The sequence below is a fragment of the Bombina bombina genome, chromosome 10 (assembly GCF_027579735.1).
Source record: "Bombina bombina isolate aBomBom1 chromosome 10, aBomBom1.pri, whole genome shotgun sequence".
Lineage (NCBI taxonomy): Eukaryota > Metazoa > Chordata > Amphibia > Anura > Bombinatoridae > Bombina > Bombina bombina.
Window position 1 is genome coordinate 104,617,019 of NC_069508.1, and position 23,390 is coordinate 104,640,408.

Sequence of the window (23,390 nt, forward strand, 5' to 3'; positions counted from 1 at the left end):
ATGTGGTAGTAGCTCCTCAGAGGAGCAAGGAGAAGTGAGAAACAACTTCAATTTTCAGGCCCTGATTAATGGGTAAGCACTTCCTTAAATAGGAAGGAAGTGCTAATGCAGGGTTTAGATTTAAAGGGATATCACAGACATCCCAATCTGCAAAAACTCATTTCAGGGAGGTGGGTTCGCCCGCTACTGCGCCACCCCCCACTCCCACTCCCAGTTATATATTGGACACCTTGAAACCCTAAATAAGATAGCGACTTATCACTAAAGTAGCTTCCCTCTAAAGTCACATAAAAAAAGTAGCTTTATTGCACAACCACATATAGCAAACCTATTTTCCAGTGATCGTATGCTTGTTGAATGCTTAAATATTTTAGAATACGAAGTTTAATTACGTGCAATAAATAAGGTAGTATTTGTGCTTTTATTTTATTACAATCAGTGGGGGCTTTTTGGTTACTGATGCATGCTTTGAGGGTTCTATAATGTCCCAGCAACTAAAGGCATTCCTTAATGAAACACTTTTCCATATTTCGGCCATATTGGATCATGGTACTTGGAGTTTCAGGGAGATTGCATTCCATTTGCTGCCATCAGGGAGCTGCTATTACAATCAGGGAGACTCCCTGAACTTCAGGGAGAGTTGGGATGTCTGTATATATATATATATATATATATATATATATATATATATATATATAGATAGATAGCAAAGTTCAATCACTTCTCACTGTGGTGAAAAATACAACGATGAAAGCACATTGACGCATATTTCATCACAGTGAGAAGTGATTAAGCTTTACCCTGTGTGTGTATAAATACAAAGTGTGTGTATATATATATATATATATACAAAGTAAGTAAGAATTACAATTCAACAATGCATGCGTAGCGGCAGCAAGATCAAACACAACTTCATATTCTACACATTACTATTTAACACATGTGGAGTGCATACAGAGCATGGGCAGTCAGAGGGAGCAGATTCTGACAAAGGAGCAGAATCTGATAGAACACCTGCTCTAATATAGTTTAAAGGGCCATAATACCTAAATGTTTAAACACTTGAAAGTGATGCAGTATAGCTGTAAAAAGCTGACTAGAAAATATCACCTGAGCATCTCTATGTAAAAAAGAAAGACATTTTACCTCAAAAGTTTCTCAGTAGCCACATCCCATTGTAAAGGACTTCTAAGCAACAAATCAGTATGTCTGTCCCAGGACAGCGGAAGGAGCGAGCTTACGTGCACTCTCATCTTATTTCCCTATTCAGCTTAAAGGGTCATACCCAAATGTTTAAACACTTGAAAGTGATGCAGTATAGCTGTAAAAAGCTGACTAGAAAATATCACCTGAACATCTCTATGTAAAAAAGAAAGATATTTTACCTCAAAAGTTCCTCAGTAGCCACATCCCATTGTAAAGTACTTCTAAGCAACAAATCAGTATGTCTGTCCCGGGACAGCAGAAGGAGCGAGCTTATGTGCACTCTCATCTTATTTCCCTATTCAGCTTAAGGAAGTTTACAATGAAATCTCAAGAGAGTTAAGTGAAATCTCATGAGATCAAAGTAAAAGAGTTCATGATCTCAGCACTGTTGATGCTGATTGGCTGCTGTTCATTTCTTCATTTTTTAATTTTTTTTACCTGCAGCTGGGAGCATAACTTTTTACACAGAAATTACTCTGCTGAGCTGAGGAAATTGTGAGGTAAAATATCTTCCTTTTTACATAGAGATGCCCAGGTGATATTTTCCTGTCAGCTTTTTACAGTTATACTGCATCAGTTTCAAGTGATTTAGCATATGAGTATCAGTTTCAAGTGATTTAGCATATGAGTATTATGTCCCTTTAATGGCTTCACAAATACAGCCTAGGATAGCCTGTAGTGGACACTGAAAAGGAATTTAAAAAAAAGAGGATTTCTGTGGGCAGTAATTGGATTCAAATGAGTATGGTAAATGCAACAGTTTTAAACAGTTTTATACTGGAAAAACCCATCTGAAATAAATCATAATAATGTTCTCAGGTAAATATATTATGGTTTGTTTTTTTTAACTGTCCCTTTAATTATTTTGGGAATTCTGTGTTACATAACTTTATTCCAAATGCCCTCAACTATGAAAATCTGAAGAAAATTGTTTAAAAAAAATTAAATTGGCAGATTACTATGGATAAGCAGTCACTGCAGCCTCCAGGGACAACTTAAAGTGACAGTCTAGTCAAAATTAAACTTTCATGATTCAGATAGGGCATGCAATTGTAAACAAGTTTCCAATTTACGTTTATCATCAAATTTGCTTTGTTCTTTTGGTATTATTTGTTGCAAGTTAACCTAAGTATGATCATATGCTAATTTCTAAGCCTTTGAAGGTTCCCTTTTATTTCAGTGCATTTTGACAGTTTTTCACAGCTAGTTTGCCATATAGATAACATTGTGCTCAATCCTATGGAGTAATTTATGAGTCATCACTAATTGGCTAAAATACAAGTCTGTCGAAAGAACTGAGATAAGGGGGCTGTCTTTAGAGGCTTAGATACAAGGAATTTACAGAGGTAAAAACTATACTATTATAACTGTGTTGGTTATGTAAAACTGGGGAATGAGTAATAAAGGGATTATCAAACAATAAATATTTTCAAGTAGACTGTCCCTTTATTCATTAGGGATATTAGTACTGTGCATAGAGCAAACTATACTTTAAGTGGCCCAGTGGCGTCACTAGGGGAGTGCGGGGGGTGCGGGCCGCACCCGGGTGACACCCTCCAGGGGGTGACACCACCAAAAAATTTTTTTTAATTTTTTTTTAATTTTATTGAAATTCAAATAAAAACAATGTAGAGATGCATATATTTTTTTATCAGAGGGGCCAGCATTTGTGAACATTAGTGGGACTGGGGAAGTTGTAGACACTTAATTTTTTTGCCCCTTGAGCCAGATTTCCACAAATAGGTTTCCCGGCTGCTTTTGCTTGTTTGTACTTTGCTCCTCCCCTGCCCAATTTCACTATGAATGTTGTGGGCGTGCCGTGGGGCTTGCAAAGTTGCGCTGCTAGCCTAAACCTGCCTGCCTATCTGTGATCACTGCTCAGGGACGTGTGGAGCAGTGGAGTCACTCACTGCTGTGCTGTCTCTCTAAACGGGAACTGAGAAATCATGAGGGGGGTGTCTGGCACCTGACCGCATGACTGTCTGACACAGTTTCTAAAGTGAAGGAGCCATGTATGATGCCCACCAGACCTGTACGGTTACGGTACACTAAGTGCACACTGAAGAGGTAGGAGGGGAGGGCGGACGTGGGTCTGGGGGTGGGCAGAGAGCAGAGGGGCTTGGCCATAAGAAGCGGTAGGCACGCAGCCCCGGACTGTGCACTGACAGACTTGGAACAGAGTCAGAGAGCAGAATTTTCATAGTTTGCGCGCCTAAACCTTTTCTTTAGTGATTTATTTTTAGAGTGCTCTGTTTATCTTTCATTTGATGCTCTGCTGAGCCAGGGAGCAGCTCTAGACATGAGCTTTATAATTAATGCAGTGCAGTTTACATATTTTGTATGTGTGTGTGTCTGAGTTTTTGTGTGTGTGTGTGTGTGTCTAAGTGTTTATGTGTGTGTATGTCTGAGTGTTTTTGTGTGTGTGTGTCTAAGTGTTTTTGTGTGTGTATGTCTGAGTGTTTTTGTGTGTGTGTGTGTGTCTAAGTGTTTTTGTGTGTGTATGTCTGAGTGTTTTTGTGTGTGTCAGAGTGTTTTTGTGTGTGTGTCTGAGTGTGTTTCCGAGTGTTTGTGTGTGCATCTGAGTGTGTTTTTAAGTGCGTCTGAGTGTTTGTATGTGTGTGTGCCTGAGTTTTTGTGTTTGTGTGTGTCTGCTTTCTGGGGGGAGGGGGGGTGACACCATAACTTACCGCACCGGGTGACACCAACCCTAGTGACGCCACTGAAGTGGCCAATAAAAAAAAAAAAGATTTTGTTTTGGGTTGAAAGCATGAACTCAAAGGAGAGTTCACATCTAATCTGTTATCTAAGCAGATCAATTTTAGAAGCAAGCAGTGCTTTCTGCTCCACTTATCAGAGTAGTGAGTAAGCAATCACTAAGGATGCACTGTATTTATACAATTTTGCTATACTGCTGTAAAAATTGTATGAGTATAAATGGTGATCTTTTTTTTTTTTAAACATCTTATTTGCTTATCATTTTTTTTAAATTTCGCAAAACATTCAGGGCCAGACTACATGTGGAGCACTCCAGCTCTAACTCTGCCAGAAGTAAACATTTTGTGCGCGTCAGGTAGCACTCTTATTACAAAATTAAAGTAAAATGTTTTCGCTTGTGCTCTAACACTATGCGCGTAAAAAGTCGAAGTTAGAATATTGCGATCGCGTTATAATGTATTCCCCCAAAGAAGTCAGTGGAGCAAAAACCCGTTTGCATATTCCCAAGTGCGCTAACCTGACATGAAAATATGAATATTTCACATTACAATGTTTTTTTACATGAAAGAATATGTTCTATTTATTATAAAATACATAGGTTTACATATATGTGGTGGTATTTTGGTATGATATGAATAGTGCATAGATATGCTTTAACATGTTTTCATCTACTTAACTGCAAAGGGCTCCAATGCTCTTTTATATATATACTAGTCCTAAAGCCCGTTCACACGGGCCGTGTTGTGTCTCTCTCTCTCTCTCTCTCTCTCTCTCTCTCTCTCTATATATATCTCTCTCTCTCTCTCTCTCTCTCTCTCTCTCTCTCTTTCTCTTTCTCTTTCTCTCTCTTTCTCTTCTCTCTCTTCTCTCTCTTCTCTCTCTCTTTCTCTCTCTCTTCTCTCTCTTCTCTCTCTTCTCTCTCTTCTCTCTCTCTTCTCTCTCTCTTCTCTCTCTCCCTTCACTTGCCGGTCCTCGCGCTGCTTTGTTTCACCCCTGCGCGTGCGATCAGCTGTGCTGCCGGGTCCTCACGCTGCTGTCGGGTGGGTGCGCGTGCGATCAGCTGCAAGTGTTTGTCTGAACTGCGCATGACGGCTTCAGACAAACTCTTGTCTTTTATAATATAGGATATATATATATATATATATATATATATATGTGTTATGGGGTTAAAAACAGAAGAGACCATCCAGGAAAGTAAACAAATCAGAATAGAGGGCACCACATAGTGCAGATCATAAGGTAACTTCAATACAGGTACAGAAATGTCAGAAGAATCCTGCTCACAAAATGTAAAGCACAGATGTGCAATACCATGCAGGATGACTGAGTTTGTGGGTTGCAGGATAAATTCCTTCTGAAGTGTACTCAGACCCCTGGACCTGTGCGATCGACCACTGCTGTACAGTCTCCCTTCCGTGGTATCTCTGGCCTCTCCCTGGCGAGACGAGGATCCCCTTTGTGACACCATCTATTGGTCTACCGGACGACGGGTGGTTCCGGACTGCTGGTATTGCACATCTGTGCTTTACATCTTGTGAGTAGGATTCTTCTGACATTTCTGTACCTGTATTGAAGTTACCTTATGATCTGCACTATGTGGCGCCCTCTATTCTGATTTGTTTAGATTCCCTTGACCTGTGTCGCGGCATGACTCCCTAGAGGAGCGGCCTATCGCCTTGGATATATATCATTTGGGATCATCCGTTACTACAGTAAAGGACTGTCATATCATCCCCCACCATCTATTGGAGTATTAGTTTGTATACCCTTAAACCTTGGTTTACTGATATTATATTATATTGTACTTTTTGTATCATTATCATTAGTTTTTTATCTTTTTATCATATTTCCCAGTGCGTTTTACCCGCCCCTAGGCGCCTCTTATAAGTACTGCAGGTGACGCTCTTTGCCACTAGCGTACTAGTTATCCAGGAAAGTAGACCGGGAAGAAAAAAGACAGGGATTTCAGCACTCTTTTGAAAAAGTAATTTTAATTATTAGCTCAAATTATACAATATAATAATAAGTAAGCTGTAATGAGCGTAGAGGAGGCGTTCTCCCCCGCAGAGGGAACAATCAGACACAGATAAAGTATCAATGACTACCTATACACATAGTAAAAGTACCAAGATAAAGATAATTACTGTGTCATGAAATAGACAAACAAACAAACCTGACCGGTCCGGGGTATGTGCGTGTGTTTAGGAGAAGAAACGCTATAACGTATATAGATGGAATGACCTCGTTATTAGAGACATGTCAAACCTTCTACACCCTGCTGCTCATAGCTCCTCATAAGATATACTTAGAGAATACAGAGGTCATAGCTGGGCAGGTAAAAATGAAATGGGATCTAAGAAGAGGATGACAGTCTTAAATGTAATGGTCCAGACAAAATAAGGCATGCAGTGTTTATGCGTACAGGCAATAAAGTATATTCAGGGGAAACGCTGCAAAGACCTACTACACCCTGCTGCTACCGGCACCTCATGAGAGAGGTATAACACCGGGCAGGTATAAGAAGTGGGATCTAAGTGGTCAGTGCAGTCATACCCTTGGGATATGTACAATCCAGCTTATAAATATACAATAGACTGTCATCCTCTTCTTAGATCCCATTTTATTTTTACCTGCCCAGCTATGACCTCTGTATTCTCTAAGTATATCTTATGAGGAGCTGTGAGCAGCAGGGTGTAGAAGGTTTGACATGTCTCTAATAACGAGGTCATTCCATCTATTTACGTTATAGCGTTTCTTCTCCTAAACACACGCACATACCCCTGACCGGTCAGGTTTGTTTGTTTGTCTATTTCATGACACAGTAATTATATTTATCTTGGTACTTTTACTATGTGTATAGGTAGTCATTGATACTTTATCTGTATCTCATTGTTCACTCTGCGGGGGAGAACGCCTCATCTACGCTCACTACAGGTTACTTATTATTATATTGTATAATTTGAGCTAATAATTAAAATTACTTTTTCAAAAAAGTGCTGAAATCCCTGTCTTTTTTTTATCCCGGTCTACTTTCCTGGATAGTCTCTTCTATTTTTAACCCCATAACACATTATAAAAGGGTCTGCACCACTTTTTACTTGATATTGTTGCTATAGTCTTTTCGGCTATTCCACTTTAATTTTTGCATTAGCTCTAAGCAGTTGCGTCCCTCCTGTATATTTCTTGATATATATATATATATATATATATATATATATATATATATATATTAGAAAGAAGAGTGCTGGAAGGAATTCAGCGCCACTTAGTGTGCCCACCAAAAATATATTATTAATGTTATGAATTTATAAACATTAAATATGGCAATATTGAGTGAAACTTAATCTTGTTTCAGAGGGAAACATAAAGAAAATGAAAGATAATAGTGGTAATAGTCTCAAATTACAGAATAATGGTGCAGATAATAGTGGTAATAGTCCCAAATTGCAAGATGAAACGGTGATTCTTAAAGATTCAGAAGTTTCCAAACAGTTAATATCCACTAGAGGCTTGTATAATCTACTTACTAGACACACCCCCAATCATACGAGTAAGTGTGAAGTAACCTAATTATGAATATGTTCTTGGGGTTTGAGAGTCAAATCCGACAGTACAATGAGTGCTCAATATGTGAGCCCCTAACACCTTACGCGTTTCATAGGATATGCTTTGTGAGCTCCTTCTTCTTCAGAGGTACTTAACATTCTATTATAGATATAACATACCAGAAAGCTTGCAGCTGTACTAGTTACAGTTGTAATCTACTTCCCACACCATATATATATATATATATATATATATATATATATATATATATATATATATATATATATAATATATATATATATATAGATATATACACATATATATGTCCAGGGCTTGAAAAACGTGAGCGTCCAGTGGTCCGGGATGACCACAAATTTTGTCGGGGCAACCTAAGAAAAGCTGTGAGAAGATATTAATATTTTTATAAATACTTATATGTTAAAGTTAAAGGGACAGTTCACCCCAAAATTTTCTCCCATTTAAATTGTTCCCACTGATCCATTTTACCTGCTGGAGTGCATTAAATTGTTTACAAGTAGCTCATTTACCCCTATGTTAGCCTTTGAAATGGCTGATTTAGCTTGTGGTTTCCCAACCTATTCTGAAAGTTTTGATACTGGAGTCTCAGCTATTGAATAGCCAAAGTAAACACAGCCAGCAGAAGAGATTACACTCACAGTCGGGTGCAGGATAGTTAAGTAATAAAATTATTATTTTCCATTGTTCTCTCTATGTATTGAGCTTTAGTTTTCCAGACAAATATAAGATAAGGAAGCAAGTGTGTGTACACAAAGTGATAACATAATGAGATCTGATATTACCTGAAGCTCAACCCATTGTAATAGGCTGTGGTTTAAAAGCACAACACTAGCTACTTCATATACACAAATGCACCTGGAAATGCAATTTCTCATACATTTATACTCTGCAGCTGGTATAACAAATCAATGAAAATACATTAATATAGAAACAATTTTACAGTGTACCGTCCCTTTAAATACCCATGCGCAGGCAGTAACCAAGTGCTTTGTGCGAGGTATTGAAAGAGGACAGAGGAAGTGGGTGGAGCAGATGTCTCCTGTGAGTAAGGGGCTGTTATGGTGCTGGAGCCATGTTTCCTTGAACTGTGTGGTATGAAGCAGGTATTTTTTTTCTTCTATTGCTTGTTGTGATTGCTTCCACCAGGGCTCATCTCCCTTTATGTACAGGAGGACCTTATGATCACTTCAGCTGTAAAACACACAACACTCATTCATGCTGCCAGTGCGTTGAGGGACAAATCATTTCTGATTTCAAAATAATCTGCTCATAATAAATATGTGAATATTTCTTTCCTATTTACTATATGTTAATAAGTGAAAATAAATTGAAAATAATTTATCTTTTTCGTGAGAAAACAGTCAGTATCTACTGTCAAACACCATAAATGCATCTGTTTTTTTACACTGGCTCTAAACCTGCTGAGCTTCGGGAGCACAAACAGAAGAAAACCACTGTAATGGTGCTTTACAAAACCAAAAGCGTAGCAGCTTCTGTTCATTACAAATATATCCCTCTGTTATCAGTTTGCTTCACGTTTCTGTTGTCAGTTTGCTTCACGTTTCTGTTGTCAGTTTGCTTCACGTTTCTGTTGTCAGTTTGCTTCACGTTTCTGTTGTCAGTTTGCTTCACGTTTCTGTTGTCAGTTTGCTTCACGTTTCTGTTTTCAGTTTGCTTCACGTTTCTGTTGTCAGTTTGCTTCACGTTTCTGTTGTCAGTTTGCTTCACGTTTCTGTTGTCACTTTGCTTCACGTTTCTGTTGCCAGTTTGCTTCACGTTTCTGTTGTCAGTTTGCTTCACGTTTCTGTTGCCAGTTTGCTTCACGTTTCTGTTGTCAGTTTGCTTCACGTTTCTGTTGTCAGTTTGCTTCACATTTCTGTTGTCAGTTTGCTTCACGTTTCTGTTGTCAGTTTGCTTCACGTTTCTGTTGCCAGTTTGCTTCACGTTTCTGTTGTCAGTTTGCTTCACGTTTCTGTTGTCAGTTTGCTTCACGTTTCTGTTGCCAGTTTGCAACACATTCTTAGTTGCAGATAAGGGAAAGGAGGCTTGGTAGTGGCCCAGCCAAAGAGAAAGTGTCCTCCCTGTAGTTAAAAAAGCAGTCTGTGGGGCCTATCTATCAAGCTCCGTATCTAAAGACCACTGCTTCATAACCTGTCCGCCTGCTCTGAGGATGCGGACAGACATCGCCGCAATTCAACCCGATCGAATATGATCGGGTAAATTGACACCCCCCTGCTAGTGGCCGATTGGCCACGAATCTGCAGGGGGGCGGCGTTGCACCAGCAGTTCACAAGAGCTGCTAGTGCAATGCTGAATGCGGAGAGCGTATTGCTCTCCGCATTCAGCGGTGTCTGTCGGACCTGATCCGCTGATCGGATCATGTCGGACAGACACATAATAAATAGGCCCCTGTGTCTGCAGTTTATCATTTGAACAGATCTGCTTTCATTGGAATCTGCTTCCCATGGTAAGAGCCGCAGCTTTGTTTTATCTTTGTTTAAAAACAAAATCGGATCTAAAGTGCTGCGATTCAATTTCTAACAGTGGAAAAATGAAGCTCATGTCACGCAGATCTGCTAATTGCTTAAATGTACTATTTAGGGAACAACTTGAACACTGCTTTTCAAGCTGTTACTATAAACAAATGCAGGCCAGTTTCAAGCTTTGCCGAGGTTTAAGTTAAAGGGATACGAAACCCAAAAATGTCTTTCATGATTTAGGTAGAATATACCATTTTAAACAATGTTCCAGTTTACTTCTATTATCAGATTGGCTTCATTCTTTTAGTATAATTTGTTGAAGTAGCAGCAATGCACTACTGGTTTCTGACTGAACACATGGATGAGCCAATAAAAATAGGAATAATTATGCAGCCACGAATCAATAGATAGAACCTAGGTTCTCTGCTGCTCCTGAGCTTACCTAGATAAACCTTTCAGCAAAGGATAACAAGAGAAGGAAGCAAATAAAATAATAGAAGTAAATTAGAAAGTTGTTTAAAATTGCATGCTCTTTCAGTATCATGAAATATTTTTGGGGGGTTTCATGTCCTTTTAAGCAATTCTTTTGTGTGAGGCGACAATAAATAGGGCAGCACCAGTAGTTTCACAGTTCACTAACCAGAGTAAAGTTCCACTTGGACCTATGATGCTATCTCACATAGGAGAGAAGGCAGATGCTCTCATCTAAATAGACAGGTTGACTATAGCTGGCTAATAAGACAACTCACTCTACCAACCACATACAGTTATGAAGGCAGTAACCATGCCAAGAAGTACAACACAAAATAAAAGAACTCAGATTATCTCATTTAAAGGGACAGTCTACACCAGAATTTTTATTGTTTTAAAAGATAGATAATCCCTTTATTACCCATTCCCCAGTTTTGCATAACCAACACAGTTATATTAATATACTTTTAACCTCTATGATTATCTTGTATCTAAGCCTGTACAAACTGCCCCTTTATTTCAGTTTTTTTGACAGACTTGCAGTTTAGCCAATCAGTGCTTTCTCCCAGATAACTTCACGTGCACAAGCACAGTGTTATCTATATGAAACACATGAACTAACACCCTCTAGTGGTGAAAAACTGTTTAAATACATTCTGAAAAGAGGTGGCCTTCAAGGTCTAAGAAATTAGCATATGAACCTTCTAGGTTAAGCTTTCAACTAAGAATACCAAGAGAACAAAGCAAAATTGGTGATAAAAGTAAATAGGAAAATTGTTTAAAATTGCATGCCCTATCTGAATCATGAAAGTTTATTTTGGCATAGACTGTCCCTTTAATACTCTTTTTACCTCTGTGATTATCTTGTGTCTAAGCTTCTGCAAACTGCCCCCTTATTTCAGTTCTTTTGACAGACTTGCATTTTAGACAATCAGAGCTGGCTCCCTGGAACTCCACGTGCGTGAGCACAGTGTCATCTATATGATACTCATAGTGGTGAAAAACTGTCAAAATGCCCTGAGAGAAGAGGCGGCCTTCAAGGGCTTAGAAATAAGCATTTGAACCCCCTAGGTTTAGCTTTCAACTAAGAATACCAAGAGAACAAAGCAAAATTGGTGATAAAAATAAATAGGAAAATTGTTTAAAATTACATTGTCTATCTGAATCATGAAAGTTTATTTTGGACTAGACTGTCCCTTTAAGTGATGCTTTAAAATGATGCAACGTACAAAAAAAGAATCTGGATAAAAATATAATCAGGAGACTTAAACCTTGCTGTGGCCACATGCTCACTATTCGCTTGCAGTCACATAGTGAAGAAGAGCTTGCAAAGCAAGGGTTAAATCTCCAGTGCAATATAAAAACAGAATAGGCCGCAGTGAGAACTTCAAATAGTTAAAGGGAATACTGTAGAATGACATTGTTTGTGTGAGTCAGGTGTGTGTGTGAGAGTTGTGTGTTCAGTGTGTGAGGTATGTGTGAAGGTTGTGTGCGTCTGTCCCTAAAAGACTGTGTGCCTGTCTATATCTTCTTCAGATGCCATGAACCTCGCGTTCACTTTGCACGGAAGCATTGCGCTCACTAGAGCGTGCTTCCTGAGACACGGCATGAGAACTAGCGAAGTGAAGGGGGTAAATCGCACAGCAATGGGCAGCAAATGTAAATAAATATGTATATGCTTATGTACATGTATATTTAGGTGTTAATATGCATATATACACATATTAACACATAAATATATATGTATATAATCATATACATATATATTTACAGGGAAAACACAGTTCCCATAGATCACAATGTAAAAGCACTTTTCAAACCCACCATTTTTAACCCATAAAAGCTGTCTAGTGCAGTAGTTTTATTTTATGAAGAAATGCTACTTTTTTCATAAAAAAAACTAAAAGACCCTTTATTTTGAGGGCATTTGGGGCACTTTTATAAAATTAAAGGGATATTCCAACCAAAATTGAAAACCACATGGGTGCATTTCGGTATTGAACAGAAGCATTTTTGTAATATACATGCATTAGCAAAAATGCTTCTAATAAAAGCTGTTTCAAAAGTGTATTTAAGTATGCACTGTGCACCAGCATTTTATACACAACACTTGCTCAGAGAGCCTAAGGTACTTGTACCATCTGGTAATGACTCAATTTGTTAATTGCTGATATGATACAATCCCCACTGATGATCTGAGCAGCTGCATTATTTTAAATGTGGGTGCAGAAACAATATCTAGCTATGCTTCACGTTTAGAGAAAATTGTTAACACTAAAACAATGATATATTTTACGAGAAGCATTTTTGCCAATACATGTATATTGCAAATATGTTTCTATTCAAAGATGTAATTAATCTATGTCCATTTACATTTTGACTGGAAATGTCCCTTTAACTAGAGATCTGATCTCTTGTTCATTTTCTGAGCGCTGATTGCTACTGCGTAATTCTGGTTATTTATCGCGCACCCACAAACGTGTATACCTGCATATTACGAGTTTACGTATGACACCTTGAAAATTTGGTGTTGAAATGTGGGACTACTAAGAAATTTCATGGGACCACTAGCTCTTTGGCAAATTTTTAAACTCCTGTATATTTCTAGATATGTATACATATGTATTTATGTGTTTATATGTGTATATATGCCTGTAAAACAAAATTTATGCTTACCTGATAAATTCCTTTCTCCTGTAGTGTGGTCAGTCCACGGGTCATCATTACTTCTGGGATATTAACTCCTCCCCAACAGGAAGTGCAAGAGGATTCACCCAGCAGAGCTGCTATATAGCTCCTCCCCTCTACGTCACACCCAGTCATTCGACCAAGAACCAACGAGAAAGGAGAAGCCAAAGGGTGCAGTGGTGACTGGAGTATAATTTAAAAAAATGTATAGACCTGCCATAAAAAACAGGGCGGGCCGTGGACTGACCACACTACAGGAGAAAGGAATTTATCAGGTAAGCATAAATTTTGTTTTCTCCTGTTAAGTGTGGTCAGTCCACGGGTCATCATTACTTCTGGGATACCAATACCAAAGCTAAAGTACACGGATGACGGGAGGGACAGGCAGGCTCTTTATACGGAAGGAACCACTGCCTGAAGAACCTTTCTCCCAAAAACAGCCTCCGAAGAAGCAAAAGTGTCAAATTTGTAAAATTTGGAAAAAGTATGAAGAGAAGACCAAGTTGCAGCCTTGCAAATCTGTTCAACAGAAGCCTCATTCTTAAAGGCCCAAGTGGAAGCCACAGCTCTAGTAGAATGTGCTGTAATTCTTTCAGGAGGCTGCTGTCCAGCAGTCTCATAGGCTAACCGTATTATGCTACGAAGCCAAAAAGAGAGAGAGGTAGCCGAAGCTTTTTGACCTCTCCTCTGACCAGAATAAATGACAAACAGGGAAGACGTTTGTCGAAAATCCTTAGTTGCCTGAAGATAAAATTTCAGGGCACGGACTACATCTAGATTGTGTAGCAGACGTTCCTTCTTCGAAGAAGGATTAGGACACAAAGATGGAACAACAATCTCTTGATTGATATTCCTGTTAGTGACCACCTTAGGTAGGAACCCAGGTTTAGTACGCAGAACTACCTTGTCTGAATGAAAAATCAGATAAGGAGAATCACAATGTAAGGCAGATAACTCAGAGACTCTTCGAGCCGAGGAAATCGCCATTAAAAACAGAACTTTCCAAGATAACAGCTTGATATCAATGGAATGAAGGGGTTCAAACGGAACACCCTGTAAAACATTAAGAACTAAGTTCAAACTCCATGGTGGAGCAACAGTTTTAAACACAGGCTTGATCCTAGCTAAAGCCTGACAAAAAGCTTGAACGTCCGGAACTTCTGACAGACGTTTGTGTAAAAGAATGGACAGAGCTGAAATCTGTCCCTTTAAGGAACTAGCGGATAAACCCTTTTCTAAACCTTCTTGTAGAAAAGACAATATCCTCGGAATCCTAACCTTACTCCATGAGTAACTCTTGGATTCGCACCAATATAAGTATTTGCGCCATATCTTATGGTAAATCTTTCTGGTAACAGGCTTCCTAGCCTGTATTAAGGTATCAATAACTGACTCAGAAAAAACACGTTTTGATAAAATCAAGCGTTCAATTTCCAAGCAGTCAGCTTCAGAGAAATTAGATTTTGATGTTTGAAGGGACCCTGGATCAGATGGTCCTGTTTCAGAGGTAGAAACCAAGGTGGACAGGATGACATGTCCACTAGATCTGCATACCAAGTCCTGCGTGGCCATGCAGGCGCTATTAAAATCACTGATGCTCTCTCCTGTTTGATTCTGGCAATCAATCGAGGAAGCATCGGGAAGGGTGGAAACACATAAGCCATCCCGAAGGTCCAAGGTGCTGTCAAAGCATCTATCAGAACCGCTCCCGGATCCCTGGATCTGGACCCGTAACGAGGAAGCTTGGCGTTCTGTCAAGACGCCATGAGATCTATCTCTGGTTTGCCCCAACGTCGAAGTATTTGGGCAAAGACCTCCGGATGAAGTTCCCACTCCCCCGGATGAAAAGTCTGACGACTTAGAAAATCCGCCTCCCAGTTCTCCACTCCCGGGATGTGGATTGCTGACAGGTGGCAAGAGTGAGACTCTGCCCAGCGAATTATCTTTGATACTTCCATCATTGCTAGGGAGCTTCTTGTCCCTCCCTGATGGTTGATGTAAGCTACAGTCGTGATGTTGTCCGACTGAAACCTGATGAACCCCCGAGTTGTTAACTGGGGCCAAGCCAGAAGGGCATTGAGAACTGCTCTCAATTCCAGAATGTTTATTGGCAGGAGACTCTCCTCCTGATTCCATTGTCCCTGAGCCTTCAGAGAATTCCAGACAGCGCCCCAACCTAGTAGGCTGGCGTCTGTTGTTACAATTGTCCAGTCCGGCCTGCTGAATGGCATCCCCCTGGACAGATGTGGCCGAGAAAGCCACCATAGAAGAGAATTTCTGGTCTCTTGATCCAGATTCAGAGTAGGGGACAAGTCTGAGTAATCCCCATTCCACTGACTTAGCATGCACAATTGCAGCGGTCTGAGATGTAGGCGTGCAAAGGGTACTATGTCCATTGCCGCTACCATTAAGCCGATCACCTCCATGCATTGAGCTACTGACGGGTGTTGAATGGAATGAAGGACACGGCATGCATTTTGAAGCTTTGTTAACCTGTCCTCTGTCAGGTAAATCTTCATTTCTACAGAATCTATAAGAGTCCCCAAGAAGGGAACTCTTGTGAATGGAAAGAGAGAACTCTTCTTTTCGTTCACCTTCCATCCATGTGACCTTAGAAATGCCAGTACTAACTCTGTATGAGACTTGGCAGTTTGAAAGCTTGAAGCTTGTATCAGAATGTCGTCTAGGTACGGAGCTACCGAAATTCCTCGCGGTCTTAGTACCGCCAGAAGAGCACCCAGAACCTTCGTGAAGATTCTTGGAGCCGTAGCCAATCCGAATGGAAGAGCTACAAACTGGTAATGCCTGTCTAGGAAGGCAAACCTTAGATACCGGTAATGATCTTTGTGAATCGGTATGTGAAGGTAAGCATCCTTTAAATCCACTGTGGTCATGTACTGACCCTTTTGGATCATGGGTAAGATTGTCCGAATAGTTTCCATTTTGAACGATGGAACTCTTAGGAATTTGTTTAGGATTTTTAAATCCAGGATTGGCCTGAAAGTTCCCTCTTTTTTGGGAACCACAAACAGATTTGAGTAAAACCCTTGTCCTTGTTCCGACCGCGGAACCGGATGGATCACTCCCATTAGTAAAAGATCTTGTACACAGCGTAGAAACGCCTCTTTCTTTATTTGGTTTGTTGACAACCTTGACAGATGAAATCTCCCTTTTGGGGGAGAGGATTTGAAGTCCAGAAGGTATCCCTGAGATATGATCTCTAACGCCCAGGGATCCTGGACATCTCTTGCCCAAGCCTGGGCGAAGAGAGAAAGTCTGCCCCCCACTAGATCCATTCCCGGATCGGGGGCCCTCAATTCATGCTGTCTTAGGGGCAGCAGCAGGTTTCCTGGCCTGCTTGCCCTTGTTCCAGGACTGGTTAGGTCTCCAGCCTTGTCTGTAGCGAGCAACAGCTCCTTCCTGTTTTGGTGCCGAGGAAGTTGATGCTGCTCCTGTTTTGAAATTCCGAAAGGAACGAAAATTAGACTGTCTAGCCTTAGGTTTGGCTTTGTCTTGAGGCAGGGCATGGCCCTTACCTCCTGTAATGTCAGCGATAATTTCTTTCAACCCGGGCCCGAATAAGGTCTGCCCTTTGAAAGGTATGTTAAGTAATTTAGATTTAGAAGTAACGTCAGCTGACCAGGATTTTAGCCACAGTGCTCTGCGTGCCTGAATGGCGAATCCGGAATTCTTGGCCGTAAGTTTAGTTAAATGTACTACGGCATCCGAAATAAATGAATTAGCTAGCTTAAGTGTCTTAAGCTTGTTTGAAATCTCATCTATAGTTATTGAGTCAAGAGTCTCTTCCAGGGACTCGGACCAAAAAGCAGCCGCGGCCGTGACAGACGCAATACATGCAAGGGGTTGCAATATAAAACCTTGTTGAACAAACATTTTCTTAAGGTAACCCTCTAATTTTTTATCCATTGGATCTGAAAAGGCACAGCTATCCTCCACCGGGATAGTGGTACGCTTAGCCAGAGTAGAAACCGCTCCCTCCACCTTAGGGACCGTCTGCCATAAGTCCCGTGTGGTGGCGTCTATTGGAAACATTTTTCTAAACACAGGAGGGGGGGGAAAGGGTACACCAGGCCTATCCCACTCCTTAGCAATTATCTCTGTAAGCCTCTTAGGTATAGGAAATACGTCAGTACTCGCCGGTACCGCATAGTATCTATCCAGCCTACATAATTTCTCTGGGATTGCAACGGTGTTACAATCATTTAGAGCTGCTAAAACCTCCCCTAACAGTACACGGAGGTTTTCGAGTTTAAACTTAAAATTAGAAATGTCTGAATCCATTCTATTGGGATCAGAACCGTCACCTGCTGATTGAAGCTCTCTGTCCTCATGTTCAGCATACTGTGACGCAGTATCAGACATGGCCCTATTATCAACAGCGCACTCTGTTCTCACCCCAGAGTGATCACGCTTACCTCTTAGTTCTGGTAATTTAGCCAAAACTTCAGTCATAACATTAGCCATATCCTGTAATGTGATTTGTAATGGCCGCCCTGATGTACTCGGCGCTACAATATCACGCACCTCCCGATCGGGAGATGCAGGTACTGACACGTGAGGCGAGTTAGTCGGCATAACTCTCCCCCCGTTGTTTGGTGAAATATGTTCAATTTGTACAGATTGACTTTTATTTAAAGTAGCATCAATGCAATTAGTACATAGATTTCTATTGGGCTCCACTTTGGCTTTAGCACATATAGCACAGAGATATTCCTCTGAGTCAGACATGTTTAACACACTAGCAATTAAACTAGCAACTTGGAAATACTTTTCAAAGTAATTTACAAATAATATGAAAACGTACTGTGCCTTTAAGAAGCACAGAAAAAGGTTATGACAGTTGAGAACTAACTATAACATCAATCTTTTACGGTAAATACACAATTTTAGCAAAGGATTGTACAGAAATAAACGTTTTTTATCACAGTCAGCTACAACCTCACAGCTCTGCTGTGAGTGATTACCTCCCTCAAAATAAGTTTTGAAGACCCCTGAGCTCTGTAGAGACGAACCGGATCATGCAGGGAAGACAAGAGACTTCTGACTGAATTTTTTGATGCGTAGCAAAAGCGCCAAAATAGGCCCCTCCCCCTCACACACAACAGTGAGGGAGATCAGTAAACTGTCTTAAATTAAATAAAACAACTGCCAAGTGGAAAAAAACAGTGCCCAAAACATTTTTTCACCCAGTACCTCAGAAAATTAAACGATTTAACATGCCAGAAAAAAACGTTTAACATCAAATAAATGAAATGACATTAGACAGCCTGTTGCTAGTCCCTGCAAATTAGGCTAAAGTCTTATGCATACAGTATTATCCCAGTGAAGTGCCATTCCCCAGAATACTGAAGTGTAAAATATACATACATGACAGCCTGATACCAGTTGCTACTACTGCATTTAAGGCTGAGATTACATTAAATCGGTATGGCAGAATTTTCTCAGTCAAATTCCATTGTCAGAAAATAATATGCTGCTACATACCTCTTTGCAGATTAACCTGCCCGCTGTCCCCTGATCTGAAGTTTACCTCTCCTCAGATGGCCGAGAACAGCAATATGATCTTAACTACGCCGGCTAAAATCATACAAAAAACTCAGGTAGATTCTTCTTCAAACTCTACCAGAGAAGGAACAACACACTCCGGTGCTGTTATAAAATAACAAACTTTTGATTGAAGGTATAAAACTAAGTATAATCACCACAGTCCTCTCACACATCCTATCTATTAGTTGGGTGCAAGAGAATGACTGGGTGTGACGTAGAGGGGAGGAGCTATATAGCAGCTCTGCTGGGTGAATCCTCTTGCACTTCCTGTTGGGGAGGAGTTAATATCCCAGAAGTAATGATGACCCGTGGACTGACCACACTTAACAGGAGAAATACATATAAATACATATGTACACACACACACATATATATATATATATATATATATATCTATATATATATACAGTATATATATATATATATATATATATATATATATATATATATATATATATATATATATATATATATTTACGTATAATGTATATACCAGGGACGTGCAGTCAAGGAAATATCAGTTGTAGAATCCACACAAAGCTGAAAGAGGCGTATTACACATTTTAGAGCTTAAACCATGCATTTAAAATCAGAGCATGGTGAAAATGAGAAATATCAAAGCTGGCCAGATATCTTGAACTGTCTTTATCAGATTTATTAATCATTGTTCGTGTAGATATTTTGGAAGTTTATAGGAATCATGCAGCATATATATCACTCACATGTGCCAATTGCCAAACTGCCAAGATAGCATATTGCCTGAACAAATGCCATGGAGTTTACTATATTCTAAGTATTAGTAGATTTTCTAACCAAGTACAATTACATATAGTAGCAAAATACATTACTTACTGCATCGTTGCATACAGTATTTCCAGTGAGTTAGAAATCCTGGCTTGAATAATGCATTTTTCCCAACAGTGACTTGATTTTAATGCTTATGCTATTGAAGGAACATTGCTACTTTAGTCTGAGTTTGTCTTTCCTATGCAAGTATGCAGGTCTTACTGGCAACTCCCTGGCTGAGGGGAGCCCAGTTTATGGAGGTTTAGCATGTACTATTTTCATTATAAATTAGCTGCCTTTTTGACAGTAGTTCAGTTTCTCACAGCTTTTAATGGTTATTAGCTGGTAAAAGCCTTTCCTCTCCTAGTTTGAAGGAGATTTTATACAACCATGGCCTGCTTCTGATTTAGTGGGGGAAAGGTGAAGGGAAATATTGCCTTATTTCCTTTTAGCCTTCTTTCCCTCCTTCTTTGGCTTTCTCTCTTTGTCTTTCTTTCGCTTTCATTCTTTCTTTCTCTCTCTTTCTTTCTCTCTCTTTCTTTCTCTCTTTCCTTCTTTCTCTCTCTATCAGATCCCTATGCATTGTGTGTCATATAGTTATGATATGGTACTACATTCATGTTTTAGGAAACTAAAAAAAGACAACAATATTTTTTAAAGAAATTATTTTTCTTCCTAATTATTGCAAAGAATAATGATGAACTTAAGCTCAATGAATTGGTTGGTAAACAAGTGCTGTGTTTTTAACCCTTTCCCACCGTTATGCCGTTGTATTCCTTCATAACGGCGCTGGGCTCTAAAGCCGTTATGACGGAATACAACGTCATAGCCAACGGCTGTCCTGAAGCCTACTGCGCTTGCAGGATTTAATCGCGGTCTGGAGAGCGTTCCTAGCGTCATAGGGACGCCCCCCCCAGACCCGATCTCATAATTGAAATCTCGCAATAGTTTGCACGATCGCGTGATTTCAATTTGTCTACATCGGAACAGTTGTTCCGATGTAGACACTTTAACCCAGTCATGAAAGGGTTAATGGGAATTAGGTATCAGTTAGGGTTGCCACCCAGCCGGTATTTTGCCGGCACAGCCGGTAATTGATGATTTGGAGCTGGTGCCGGCATTAGTATAATCCCGGCAATGCAAAAGCCGTTTTTTTTATGCCCTCTAGACTGGGGTCTGAATAGCAGTGAAAATATAAATAGATACATTACAGTGACTATCGTTATTGCCTGAACTCTCTGCTTGCTCTGAGAGCCCTCATGACAGGCAAAGCAAATAAACAATGAAGCTGCAAGTTCATGTTGAAAGCAGACAGTGTAGTGAACAGTGCCTCTCTCACCTCCCCCCCTAGCAATCAGCACCGAAGCCCTCCCTTATGTGGATTAGCTTCGTTTTGCATTAGTCATAGTCAGTAAATTCTAAACTGTGTACGTTTTTACTAACTAGTAGCTGAATATGACTGCTTATTTATGCATTAACTTTGGAAGGCAAAGGATTATTTGTTAAATCTCCCTCTATACTAAATTAAATTAAAAAAAATATATTCCACCTTGACTAAATAAAGGAGATGGAAGCAGGGGAGGGATATAGTAGCTGCTGAAGGCTGACTGTCCATTTCCCCTGAAACTACAAACGTACCAGCATGACAGAGGTAATAAGTTTTATGCTGCTGGTCAAGTAGATAAAATGCATTTATGTTAGTCTTTCTTCTTTCTTCTTAATGTTTTTATTTTTATCAACATTAGAAACGTGTTATTTTTTTGCTACAGACCTGCAGATATAATAATAGTTAAAGTAACAGATAAATTAATCAAACCTCCAATATTTCAGATGCAGGTATTTGCAAGTATGGAAAATGCTGTATACTCAGAGTACATTTTACTAAGTAATAAACATCTCTATTTTCACAGAAGCCCAAACTGTATGTCACATATAGGCCTCTAGTTATCAAGCTCCGTAATTTTCTTGCATTCGCCGGCCCAATACGCCCGCCTAAGCTCGCCTCACATCGCCGCTGCGGACCTGAATACGCTTGCCAAAGTTATTAAAAAAGCTGTCCAAAAGCCGCGCACCAAGTACGGGGCGATGAGCAGCGGACTGTGATAGTTATCACACATCGATCTCGCTGTTCTTCGGCTTTTCTACAGCTTTATTAATACCCCTGTCACTAAGCACTCACACTATACTATACTGTTCTACCCCCTATACCGGCGCCCCCGGAGCCCCCCGCATCTAAATAAAGTTATTAACCCCTAAACCGCCGATCCTAGACCCCGCCACAACTATAATAAATGTATTAACCCCTAAACCGCCGCTCCCGGACCCTGCCGCCACCTACATTATACCTATTAACCCCTATCCTGCCCCCCTATACCGCCGCCACCCATAATAAATTTATTAACCCCTATCCTGCGGATCCCGGACCTCGCCACAACTAAATAAATTGTTTAACCCCTAAACCGCCGCTCCCGGACCCCGCCGCCACCTATATTAAACTTATTAACCCCTAATCTGCCCCCCCTACACCATCGCCACCAATATTAAATTAATTAACCCCTATCCTGCCCCCTATACCGCCACAACCTATAATAAAATTATTAACCTCTAAACCTAAGTCTAACCCTAACCCTAACACCCCCCTAACTTAAATATTAATACATTAAATCTAAATAAAATTACTATTATTAACTAAATTATTCCTAGTTAAAACTAAATACTTACCTTTAAAATAAACCCTAATATAGCTACAATGTAATTACATTACAATGTAATTAACAATTAATTCCAAATGTACTTGCATTTGGGCTATGCTGAATGCAAAGAAAGTCTCCCCACTAACCAAAGCAGATAGAAAAATATAAAATTTGATCAGAAAAACGTCTCCCTCCATTTTAACCCCTTAAGGACAGGGACATTTTTCAATGTCTTTTTCTTAAGGACCAGGGCTATTTTTACATTTCTGCGGTGTTTGAGTTTAGCTGTAATTTTCCTCTTACTCATTTACTGTACCCACACATATTATATACCGTTTTTCTCGCCATTAAATGGACTTTCTAAAGATACCATTATTTTCATCATATCTTATAATTTACTATAAAAAAATATATAAAATATGAGGAAAAAATTGAGAAAAACACACTTTTTCTAACTTTGACCCCCAAAATCTGTTACACATCTGCAACCACCAAAAAACACCCATGCTAAATAGTTTCTAAATTTTGTCCTGAGTTTAGAAATACCCAATGTTTACATGTTCTTTGCTTTTTTTGTAAGTTATAGGGCAATAAATACAAGTAGCACTTTGCTATTTCCAAACCACTTTTTTCAAAATTAGCGCTAGTTTCATTGGGACACTGATATCTTTCAGGAATCCCTGAATATTAGCTGCGGTGATGGTAGGTGGCGCAAATCAATGCTGATTCCCTGTGGTGAAGCGTTAATATCTCAATGTTTAATGTTAGTTGAGTGAATTCCGTGGTGAATTCTATTTGCTATGTTTGAATTATGATAGTGTCGATTTCTATTATTATTATAGATTTCTATTAATAATATACTCCTTATATAAATATAAATAAAATTAAAAATGCCTTAAGTTGGTAAATAAAAAACAATTTATTTTCACAAATGTTTAAAATGTATACACTTTATGTGCTATTGACACCGGTGTCTACGGTTACTATAAAAGATACTAAAATTGGACAAGCTAAAAATAAAATAAAATACAATTTCAAGTTAAAATGATATAATTTCAAGTTTAAAATGATACTTTTACGTTGAGTATTTTTGTTACACTTTGCTAATTTCCACAGTGTGGCCTAATTTCAACGGTATGTTACAATATTATTGACATTCATATGCTTTAGCAGTGGACTGTTATTAGTCACAGTCTTT

The 23,390-nt window shown here is 39.5% G+C and overlaps 1 protein-coding gene across 1 annotated transcript in view; it reads left to right on the forward strand.

Annotated features, from left to right (window-relative positions):
* LOC128640854 (histo-blood group ABO system transferase) overlaps positions 1 to 23,390 on the forward strand; it is a 209,636-nt gene that overhangs the window by 166,188 nt on the left and 20,058 nt on the right. The window lies entirely within an intron of this gene.